This window comes from Pseudonaja textilis, chromosome 1 (genome assembly GCF_049901715.1).
Source record: "Pseudonaja textilis isolate UNSWEBS1 chromosome 1, rPseTex1.2, whole genome shotgun sequence".
NCBI classification, from domain to species: Eukaryota; Metazoa; Chordata; class Lepidosauria; order Squamata; family Elapidae; genus Pseudonaja; species Pseudonaja textilis.
In genome coordinates this window covers 144,221,783-144,234,152 of record NC_141990.1, presented here as the reverse complement: position 1 = coordinate 144,234,152, position 12,370 = coordinate 144,221,783, and the positions used below count along the sequence as shown (strand labels likewise).

General features: G+C 37.3%; 1 protein-coding gene across 3 annotated transcripts in view; it reads left to right on the top strand.

Moving 5' to 3' along the window:
• FGF18 (fibroblast growth factor 18) overlaps positions 1-12,370 on the top strand; it is a 142,690-nt gene that overhangs the window by 51,094 nt on the left and 79,226 nt on the right. The gene's annotated exons all lie outside the window — the stretch shown is intronic.

Genomic DNA, 12,370 nt, shown 5'->3' with positions numbered 1-12,370 from the left:
TTAATGCACAGGGCTTGCCATTTGGCCCATGTTTTGTTTAGCACCTTGCACAACCGGAGCAGTGTACCTTTCCAATATTAGATGGGCAGCTAATGAGTTTGATTTGCCAACCTTGTGCTACCCTTTGAGAAAGGGACACGTTCATCCTTCTAACCGACCCCTTTGGATTCCTGGCTCTGGGACATCTCCAAATAAGCTGCAGTGCTAAATGTACAAAAAGCCGATGGTTTCAGATTGCTAAAGGGAAGAAAAAAAGACTGGCATCTTTCACAAACACAAGTATTTGCTTGAGGGGTATGGGAGCTGGTTTCCTTAGATCATCTTGCAAGGTGCGAGCGGATCAAGTCAAAGGAAGGTAGCCAAAGCTAATATCACGGGGTGTTTCCCCATCCAATCAGAATTGATCCTGTTTTGCCAGAGTGAATGTTGGGTTGGAGTAATTATTGGTTTCTGTAGCACAGCTAGGATGCTCAGAATACAGGCATCTCCATGTGTAACCTGTGTTCATTTCAGGATCTTTTCCGAGATCTTTTTAACTATGTCATAAATGCAAGCTGGTTTTATTAGGCTAGAGGAACAGCTGATTTAATGTGCTTTATGCCAGGTGATGAGACAGCATAAAAATATTCTGGAATAAGTTGAATTGTCCCAATATGGAGTCTCTGCACTGCCTTTATAACGAGATTGTTGATTGGTGCTGACCCGATAGCTTACCCTGGATCAGATGAATGTGCCATGATCATCTGCCTATTTCTGTCCACCCACCAGTGTGGGGCTGTGAGAAGCGTAGAATTTTGATAGCTAGGTAGTCCCAAGAGTTTAGTTATCTGTCAGAATCTGACATGCAGAGTGGATAGGGTCTTTCCATCCATTACACAGAAGAGGGGATTGATTTATTATCCAAAGCGCCAAAGCGTAGGACAAGAAGTAATGGGTATAAGCTTGTTAAAGAGAGATCCAACCTAGAAGTAAGAAAAAGTAAGCATAATTAATTAATGCCTCCTAGAGTTGTGGGTGCTCCATTACTGGAGGTTTTCAAAAATAGACTGGACAACCATTCGACCAAATATTTTTATCTCTTGTGTGTCTTGCTGTTGTCTCACTTGCTCATCTGTTTCCTTTGTACATCTGTCTCTCTAATTCTCTCTCACTCGCTCACTCTCCCTCCCTCTCCCCCCTCATTTGCTCATCTGTCTTTAGTGCATCCTCTCTCTTACTCTCACTGTGTCCTATGCTCCTTTGTTCCATTTTCTTTTACTCTATCCCTTGCTGATTTTGTTTTATTCATTCATCTCTTACGCTTCCTCTGATTCTCATGCTCTTACTCATGATTTTGCTGTCTGTCTCATTCTGATGATGGGGAACTGTTGACCTGCATTGGACAGGGGAATTCTAACCTTCAACTGGTGTGGTCTACTGCATGAACCATTGGTCATTTGTGACCTTTTTTAAACACCTGTTTAAACTCATGTTGATAAGGAGCCTGTGCAATGCCTGACTGGTGGTTTATGAAGCTCGAATGAGGCTTTTATGTGAATAAATGCCTGGTGCTTGATCACTCCACACCAGGGGTCTTCAAACTTGACAGCTTTAAGACTTGTGGACTTCAACTCCCAGAATTCCTCCTCCAGTCATGTTAGCTCAGGAATTCTGGGAGTTGAAGTCCACAAGTCGTAAATTTGCCAAGTTTGAAGACCCTTGCTCCAAAACAACCATGGAGGGAAGTCACACTTTCAGTCTTGTGGAGGAGAGACAGAGTTGGAGAAGATGGAGATTTTTACATTAGATCAGATAAATATGAAGCTGGGCAGGCTTGGCTATGTGACAGGCATGAGAGGAAAGATTCTTCATGTAGATGTTTCTTTCAAGCTGATACTAAGGAGTTGGCTGGAACAAATGGAATTTCAGTACAGTTCACCCCCAGGCAAACTATTAAGCAAGATTTTAAGAAATGAAGTCTTGCCCATACAACAGACCATGTACTGTTGGTATCACAAATACACACATGCATATTTCAGCATCAGAAATCTTCTAAAAATGCCTTTGAAATGACCACCCGTCTTAGCCTATAAGTCTGAATCAAATCTCAGCCCTACCATTAATGGAAAATGTTGGTTTTTATGTATGTGTGGATTGGGTTAGCTAAATTGGATTTCTCTGTGGACAAATGGTTAAGAATGTTCAGTCTGTGTTTTGAGTTTGTAACACAGGAATAAAAATGTCCAGACCGCAGACGATGGGTGTGCCACACATTCAGTGATGCCATTTAGGCAGTTCCCAGGATATGATAAAAAATTGGCAGCATTGAGGCAGGTTTGGAAATCACAATCAGTTAATGAATATCTCAGCTAACACTGTTTAAGGTTCAGCAAGGAATGTGTTTGCTCATAAATGTACTAACTGTCAAAGACAGAAGTAAGTTGCAGGAAAACATTGCATTGAGTTCACATATTTTAACCTGCCAAGAATTGAGAAATAGTTCAGTTCTTCATGGATATCTATTGAATCCCTTGTGCCTTCTGTATCTCTTGTGTTCAAGAAATGATACTGGAGACTCTGGGATGGGACTCTTTACATGGGAAAGCTCACACGCTTGTATTTTCTTCTGGAAATTCTGGGGGCAGGAAGCCCCACAGACCAAGCCACTTGGTCAGTTCCCATCCCACTACTTTCTGGTTGGTGAGGTTGTTGGTTCCAAACATGGATACTTAATCCATGTAGCTTGGCTTCTTTTCTTGTAATGCATACAGTTTTATTCAGTTGTTGCACATGATCCAAATGCTTTCCTTCCAGATAGGATTTCTGTGAAACTCATCATGTTATGATGAAGAACAATTCTTTGATGCAGGCTGCCCCCCCCACCATCCAACCAGCATACTGATTCCAACTGCAAGAATCTTATGCAGCGTAGCCATGTATGGATTGGAGATCCCTTTTGTAGGGATCTATTGGATGCTGTACATAATGGAGCATGAAAATAGTAGGGGGAAAATCAGTCTTAAAAGAACTTGATCCAAAGATGCTCAAAGGTTGATCCAGGTCATCCCTTCCTAAAAAGCTCTCTACAAAAGATGTGTTGGAACACACCTCTAATTCTCTCTAGTCAACACGATTGGAGAAGACTGAGGGGAAGTCTGATGAAATCTGGGGCCATGTGTATTTTACTGGGGAATGGAGACAGTGTTTATAATGTGAAATTGCTTTTCTTTCATCTATGGGCGATCTTAGAGTTTAGTAAAAATCATATTTACCCATCAAGCTATCTCTGTATTAAAGGCCATGGATGCTACTTGCAATCCTTTCCCACTGGACCATCTGACCATAATTAAGAAAGAAAAAAGTGAACAACAAAGCTATATGTTAAATATCCCACTGTTACTCTTTGTTATGGCTATAGAAGGACAATTCAATACTGAGGCCAAGCAGTATGGTGGTAAAAAAAAAATCAGACAAAAGCAACTAAGTTAGAAGGTCCGTACCTCCTGTAATTAGGGAATAAGCAATGGGTGGAAACTAATCAAGGAGAGAAGCAATCTAGAACTAAGGAGGAATTTCCTGACCGTTAGAACAATTAATCAGTGGAACAACTTGCCTCCAGAAGTTATGGATGCTCCAACACTGGAAGTTTTTAAGAAGAGATTGGATAACCATTTGTCTGAAATGGTATTAGGTTTCCTGCCTGAGTAGGAGGTTGGACTAGAAGATCTCCAAAGTCCCTTCCAACTCCGTCTATTCTATTCTATTCTATTCTATTCTATTCTATTCTATTCTATTCTATTCTATTCTATTCTATTCTATTCTATTCTATTTGCCTGATCCACTTTCTAAGTCTATTATTTCCTTGAACCCCTGGAGATAACATGGAACAGCCTATACTGAATAATAGCCGACATTACTGCATCCCCCACAGAGTATCCCCTTATGCAAGGTTAATTCTTCAACAAATCATATAAATCAGTCATGACAGAAAACTGAACCAGTTTGGCATTGGAATATTCCCTCTGTCACTTGTTTGAAGAATTAGGTCCCATTCTTCCATCTGTTATTTTGGAAAGCCCCTTCCCCTGACCTCTCTATGCCAACCATTTAGTTTTATTTGGGCTCGTGGACATTGTAAAAGCCTTCTGTAAGCACATGAATGACCACTGGCTTTTTTCAAGGATAAGACCCCCTTGTCTAAAAATGAGAAGTGTAACCAGGGCCAGATAAGTGAAAGGCACCCTCAGATTTATTGTCTAGGTATGTGGAATGAAGAAATTGCAATTTCTTGGTGGAAATAACATCATACATGTGTTTAGAGCCAGGGAAGCAATATTGTTACTTAATAATTTTTTCTGCTTAAAAACTTTGCACCATTAGTTCATTTCTTCATCCCTTGGACAGTGTCTTACCATTTGTCACTATATAAGGTGGATCCAGCATTGTCCAAATGTTGTAAACACATATTTGAACTTCATAGGGATTAGACTGGCCTTGAGGTTTCTGACTTGCTGCACTCTGGATTCTCCTGGCTTTGCTAGGTGAAAACGTGGGGCAACAAGATTGTATTTCTGGTTATATCCCTTGATGAGGCAAAACAGCCGATGTGCCTCTTGCTATATAGTATATAAAACAATGGAGCCAATTGTGCAAGCTGTTTGGCACAACACTTTGCAGAATTAGTTTTCAAATTCTTCCTGTGATATGCATATGTGGGCTGGGGCAGTGAATCCCAAGTTTCTCTAAACATTACTGAGCTTACAACATCTAGCACGCCCTGTTAGCAAGTGGTTAGATAACAAGAATTGCACTGCACTGAGATCTGGAAAACCATCATCTGATACAGTTCCCAAGCAAGTGATTAAAAAGGGATCCAGCTGTACTTTTGGAAATAAGTTTCAGGGAAGTTATCACAACTTGAAGCATGATTGTAAAATTTTCTTGCTGTTAAGTTTGCAAATCATATCCATCCACAAAAGGGTAGCAATCTGCCCCACTCACGAAGAAAGAGAACGGGCAAATTAATGCAATCAGGAATTGGAAAAGAGATTTCCTATATGAGGACGTGTTTAAATATCCTGTGACAATTATTGGGTTTGTGTGCAGATAACCACTTTCCTGTTGCATTTCAAGTATTAAAGCCATTTGTGATCATGAGTAGCTCACGGAATTTTTTTGCCTTTGTGGTTAATAAGAAAAATTGCTATAAGGATTTTTTAAAATAGTAAGCTGAGAGGATGACCTATATACCTTTGATCTTCGTGTATTGTTCTTCATATATTCTGTTCTGTGTTCTATTTTGTTTTTCATATATACTGAAGAACAGAATATTGTTCTTCATAATGTTTGTGTCCTGGGTTCCATCCCTGAATGAAAAGAACATTAAAATGTAAATCAATAAATATACATTCTAGTCCTATGCCAAAACTTAATTCTAAACTTTTCTCCTTTTGTCATGAAGCCTGTAAGCTTGTCTAGCACGTTCTGATTAGGCATGGTGGCACACATCTCTACTACAATCTAGGTCCTCAATTGATCACTCCCTCCCTCCTCAAAAAGATGGCAGCTTCTCCTAAGCAGATAGCCTGAATTTATGGGAACATTTATCAGAAGCAATTCCTAATAAGACACCTGGCTCTAGAACTTGGGAGGCTTGGCCTTCCATTAGGCAACATCAATGGTTGCTTCATGTATTAGAGAGGCTGGTACAATGTCAACAATGCCATGTGGCCTGCTCTGTGTCCTTTAATACTTAAAAGACTCCAACATTTTTGTTATCTAAATTGCAACTTTCTTACAAAGATAGGGGCTTTATTTTTTCTGGAATTCTACTCTTAAAACCGCCTATCTTATGATTGGCACTCTGTGATTTGCTTAAAAACTATTATGGGTACATCTAGAAAGACATTATCTGACCCCTTTAAGTTCTTGGCAGGATTGGCTCTCTTTTTAGTGGAAATTCAGTTGTTTTTTCTCATTGAAGGCATATTTGGAAAACCTTGGGATGGAAGTTTAAATTTGATCCTTATTCTCAGGATTCCCTTTCTCATGATACATGACACTTTTTGGATAATACTCAATTTAAAATTGCAAGAAAATCTTTTCTTTCTGGAGTCCTTGGGCAAAAAGTGGTATTAATTCTTTAGGTTTGCTCATTGTAAACAATTCTTTTAAATCATCTGCTATTTTGCCAGAATAATTTAAACAATGGCATTATATTAAATTAACATTCCTCTCAGCTGTACAATTTCAACCTGGTGCATTGGCAGCATCTGAACCCCTAAATATTATTATTGAAAGGAGTTTTGGGAGATTCTAAATTTACAATTCATGTTTATATACAATTAAAGAATAATAAGTCAGATATTGGTAATCTGCAAGAATTCGGGAAGAGAATGTCCCATGTTAACAAATCAATGTAAGCGGTTTTTTAAAAATGTTAAATATGTTTCCTACAATATTAGACTATCCAAAATTCTACAAAACTTTTCCTTTTTAAAAATATTTATTGAACTCCCCAGAGGTTGTTCAGAAAAAGGTTCATTGTCAAACCTCATTATGCTCAAAGTGTAATATATTGAAGGGGATTTTGACATAGCACTGCAGCATGTTCTGCAATTTTCTTGTTTTGATTATCAGGAATTTAATATCCCTAAGTTTGTAAATATGATTTGGCAGAGGGAAACAAATGGTTTAGAGATGTGAACATGGTGTTGAACTATACAATAAAAATTTGGAATTTATCAATGTATAACAAGTTTATTGTGCTTGGGGTATATCATAATAGTTTGTTTTGTTATGATGGAAATATATTGTTATTATAGCTTTAAAATGTTGAACTGAAGAGACGTATTCTCCCTCTATTTGTGTGTGGACAACCTCATTTAATTTGATTAAAGTTTAATCACCTATTTAAAAATGGAGCTATTTTCTTTCTTTAATATATTGCATAATGTAGTACATGCGTTCTTCCCCACTTTATTTTTCATTTTGTTGCATTGTGTTTGTCCCCTTTTTCATACATAAGCAACACAAGTCATTAAGCAACAATAATAACCTATCCCTGTGCTTCTGTAGGCTCTGTAGGGGGAACATCCCATTACTTTTTCTTTGAAAGAAGGGGTTCAGGGCATGCTGAAGAACTGAATAAACAGTGCCACTTTTCCAGTCCAGTTTATTCTTACATGCTTTCCAGATTTTTTTTTTAAAGAGACATGCAGAGAGAGAGAAATATTAACTCAGGAATAAATAGGTACTTTGTATATTAGGGAGAATTTCAGGTAGAATTTTGGAGCAGACTTGGAGCTCCTAACATTAGACTATTCACATTCTGCCTGGCCACTGTGTGAAGTTACACAATTAACTCTTTGCAGTTTTTTTTTTTTAAAAAACAGGACTCCCTGGGACACACTCGGTCTTACACAGGCGCACATGCATGCACAATTGCACCACTAACCTTGTAAATCCTGAAATGACCTTAAGAAAATAATGTGGGAATTTAATCCTCCTTCATGATTTCTATCTGTGAATTTTTTGAAGGTTGCCAATCTTTTTTTTTTTTTTGCTTTATGTCAGTTTGATGCTGCTGAAGCATTGCAACTTTGTCTTGATGCTCTCCCTTGTATAGGGTAAAAGTTTGGTTAGTAGTTTCCACTCATTGCAACCAAAAAATGTGTCCTCAAATTTATCTTGTAGCAGCAGAAATCAATTCCCTTGTAAATCTGCATCCACAGAGCAGGCAGCTGTTATATATTTTTTTAAACTTCTTGGGAACCTTTCTGTTTTTAAGAGATGGTCTCATGAAAGAAGTAGCAACTGATATGAACTCTTTTTCTTCAGCAGTAATCCAGTGAAAACACTGTGTTGCCAAAATAGTGTTGCTTTCTCCAGTTTATTTTTTTATTAAGTTTTATTATAAAGTAAAAATATAGAAGACTTTCTTAGAGGGAATAGATCAGCGGCCCCCAACCTTTTGGGCACCAGGGACCAGTATCAAGGAGAGAGGTTTTTACACAGACCAGAGGAGGCATGGTTTCCCATGCTGCCTGCATACTGCGGATGGGGCTTGGCTTGCTTGCGTGGCCCACTTGTTGGCATGCTGTGGCCCGGTGCCAGTCCCCGACCTGGGGGGTTGGGGACCTTTGCAATAGATTACAAAAATAATACAACATCAACCATTTCACAACATTTCAAGCCATTTTTTAAATTAAAAAATAATTATAATCTTCAAAATCTAAAATCAAAGTTTTATTTTTTTTTCCAGTTTTGAGCAAAAGTCCAAAAGCAAATTTCCAACTAGAAATAAAACTAAATAAATTCTTTTCTTTAATTAAAACCATCCATTTTGCCATCTTCGCTAACAACATCACCTTCTTCTCACCCTTACCCTCAATATCCTCAAACTATACCTATTTAACAAATATTATTTAAAAAAGCTATCAGGTAATAGATGGCCTAAAATTTAAATTTAATTAAAACAAATCTATCACAGTTTTTGTAGTTGAACATATCCAGCCATCCCATGCCAGGGTGTGATGAGAAATATAACTGTTAAAATGAGAAAAACCCTATGAAACTAACCATTTTGTTTTTCTCTATCAGTTTTACTATGTCTCAGCATACTTTATGAGTTTGATTCAGCTAATTTGCACTATAATTTTCCTTTTTAAAAAAGAAAATGCACAAAAATATATATTCTTATATATTCATTATTCTCCATTTATAAGCTCTTTCCAAATACATACATTTTAGAAAGAATTTGCAATAATATTTTGCAAACTACACATTTGTGCATATTCATCCATCCACCTCTATCTATCTATCTATCTATCTATCTATCTATCTATCTATCTATCTATCTATCTATCTATCTATCTATCTCAATATAGAATTTTCCTGTGGAGTATCAAATTGCACTGCAAAGCTCAGTTAAGTGCTTATTTCAAAGTATTATATGTGAATTTAACATTTACATTCAAATAGAACAAAATGTTTTGTTCCTGTTATATTGTACATTAATTAAAAACTGTTATTTTTTTAAAATATTCCACTTTCTGGCTTTCAGCACTTTTCCCCTGGTTCAGTAGTTCTTAGTGTTAGCCTAAGCAAATGTTTGCTTAATTTCTTATTGCTCTTTATAAGAAGTTCCTAAAGCCAATTGCTTTTTATAGGCAAACACGAGATACATATGCATCTTTTCCTAGTTCTGCAACACCACGAGATTGTTCTCTTTCTGATCTCAAAATTCTAGAATCTAGTGCTATATTATTCAGTATGCTGAATGAACACGCACACATGGGGAAACTAAATGCCCAAATAAATAACCTGATTGCACTCTTCTGATGAAAGGGAAAGTGCTTCTGAAACTTAAAATGCCATGACAGATTCTGTTGGGCTGTAGGCGCTTAGGTATTCACCTGACTTGTTCTGTTGTATTTCCAAGAAATGTGGGAAATCAAGTATATCTATTTTACCAGGCAAATATTGGATAGTGACCCACAGTGTGTGGCCTTTCCCTCCAATTTGACACCGTAATCTCAGCTGGCCATTGTGACATGAATTACTGGTTTCTGCTATGTCTCCTTTGACCTGTTCCATGCTGTGTCATGAATTACAGCACCTACCCTTAATCTGACATCCTCCAGAGTTGTCTTTTTTCAATCTCTAGCCAGTATGGTTAACTCTACAACCCTCTTTGACTGTGCCACAAAATTAATTTTTTTTAAAATCACAAAATTTCAGGCACTGCAGTTTCTAATAGCAGGCATATCCAAATATAAATAAGCAATATTCCAACTATCTGTACAATGGATTGTGATAGGTGAAAAGCAGGTATTTTTTTTACTGACTATTCAAAGTTACAATGGCACTGAAACAAGTGACTTATGACCAACTTTTTTTCATACTTACAACCATTGTAGCATCCCCAAGGTCATGCAATCAAAATTCAGAGGCTTGGCAACTGGCATGTATTTATAATAATTGCAATGTCCTGAGGTCACATAATCACCATTTGCTAGCTTCTGAAAAGCACAGTTAATGGGGAAGCCAGATTCATTTAATAATAGCAATAGCAATAGCACTGCTTCACAATGCTTTATAGCCCTGTCTAAGCAGTTTACAGAGCCAGCATGTTGCCCCCAACAATCTGGGTCCTCATCTTACCAACCTCAGAAGGATGAAAGGCTAAGTCAACCTTGAGCTGGTCAGGATTGAAATAATCAAACTCCTGTCAATGTAAGCAGAGTTAGCCTGCAAAACTGCATTTTAACCACTGTGTCACCATGGCTCTAATAACCTTAGTAACTTAATAATTGCAGCGATTCACTTAAAAATTGTGGCAAGAAAGGTTGTAAAATGGGGCAAAACTCACTTAACAACTGTCTCTCTTAGCAACAGAAATTCTGGGCTTAATTGTGGTCATAAGTTGAATACTACTACTACTAATATGCTTGATAGCTTCCCATATTCTCAAAACGTATGCTCTATTAACCATGAGAATCACACATGTTGTTTTGTGAATAGGCATTTCTCCTGTAAAAATAGTTATAATGGTGGATGGAAAAAGAAGTTTGTTCATAAACCTACCCTTGCTTTTTGTATTTTTTTTTACATATTTCCATAGCTGTTCACAGCTGTTGTTTGATGCTTTACAATTAAGCTTATTGTATACAACTAACTGAACTTTTCAGGATGGATCAAATTTCAAAGTTTGTATAGTAACACAATCCTACTGTGGCTTGAACAACATTCTGTTACAGAGGTAATTTATGAGTGTATCAAGAGAATATGTGGACGGAGCCTTTGTAAAAGGTATTTTGATGGGCTCAAAGTTTTAAAAGAGGTCAATTAAAAAAAAGAGTGATAAAAAAGTAATCCACGGATCAATATTCCAACCACAAAAAACTTCACTCAAGACCAGACTTATCCATACCGCAAAGAATCTGCTCCCATGAACTCAGTGAAGAACTCAAAAACTGTCTAGACAATGGAGAAAAGGATCTATACATTGACTACAGAGCTGATTGCATCAGAAGAAAGTCACACAACCCACAACTCCACATCCAACCCCACCCCATCCAATCCAACATCACTCAAAACTAGGCACTCACACCCCTAACTACCTCTATTCCAACCAGAACTGGCTTTGAATGCAAGCTACTCAATGCAAGAAGCCTTGTAAATAAAATACCTGAATTTCTCCTCTTACTAAATATGGCTAAATTCATCATTATATTTGTCTGTGAAACATGGCTCAACGCATCTCTCCCTGACTCCATAGCCACAGTAATAGACTATCATGTTTACCGATCAGATTGTGAAATCTGTACAGGAGGTGGTGTTGCTATCTTCTATAAAAACTCCCTACATCTAAAAAACACCCAAGTTACCCAGGAGTTTGCTATTCCTTAGACCATCATCTGTGAACTGTCCTTAAATATCACATTTCGATTCTTACTATGTTACAGAGCCCCTGATTATGACATCGAATATGCAAACAAGCTAAATACACTACTAACATGGGCAGCATCCTGCTCACATGCTTTTATCTTTCTTGGTGACTTCAATTTACCTCATATTAACTGGACCCTTAACGAATGTACAACTGAACCCACACATGCAATCTTCTACAATGCAGTAACAAATCTGGAACTAGAACAACTAGTAACCAACAATACTAGACTTAACAACTGCCTCGATCTCATCTTCTGCAATAGTTTGAATTCAATTTACAGAATACAAATTAAAGAACCCTTTTCCAACAGTGACCACAACATGATTGACTTTTGTCTCAACATACGTCCATACAAAAATCATCACAACGATGTAATCCCCAATTATAACTTCAAAAAAGGCAACTATGATCTTCTAAACAACGATCTCTCATCTCTTGATTGGCAATTTTTATTCTCTGGATGCAATACTGTAGAAGATCATTACAACATATTTTTATTTGAAGTCAAAAGAGTCATCAAACTACCTGTACCATTAACAACTCCCAAAACCAGAAAAAAACAAATTACCCAAAACAATAAGGAAGCTTCAATGCAAAAAGAAATCACTTTGGCGGAAAAACAAATCTGGTCACATTGCCAACTTCAAAAGCCAATACAAAAATTTATGTTACCAGATAAAAACTGAATGCACCAATTATCACATTAAACAAGAAGAAAACCTTCTAAGCACCGATTCCACCCATGCTTTCTACAATTTTGTAAACAAACTAAAAGACTCAAGGTCCATCCCATCCCTGAAAGGACCTAATGGTAAAGACTGCAACGATGACACTATTAAAGCCAACCTCTTTAACACATTCTTTGGCTCAGTATTTGTAAACAGCAATGGATCGTGCCCAGTATTTCCTAGTCAAACCATAGACAACTACAATGAT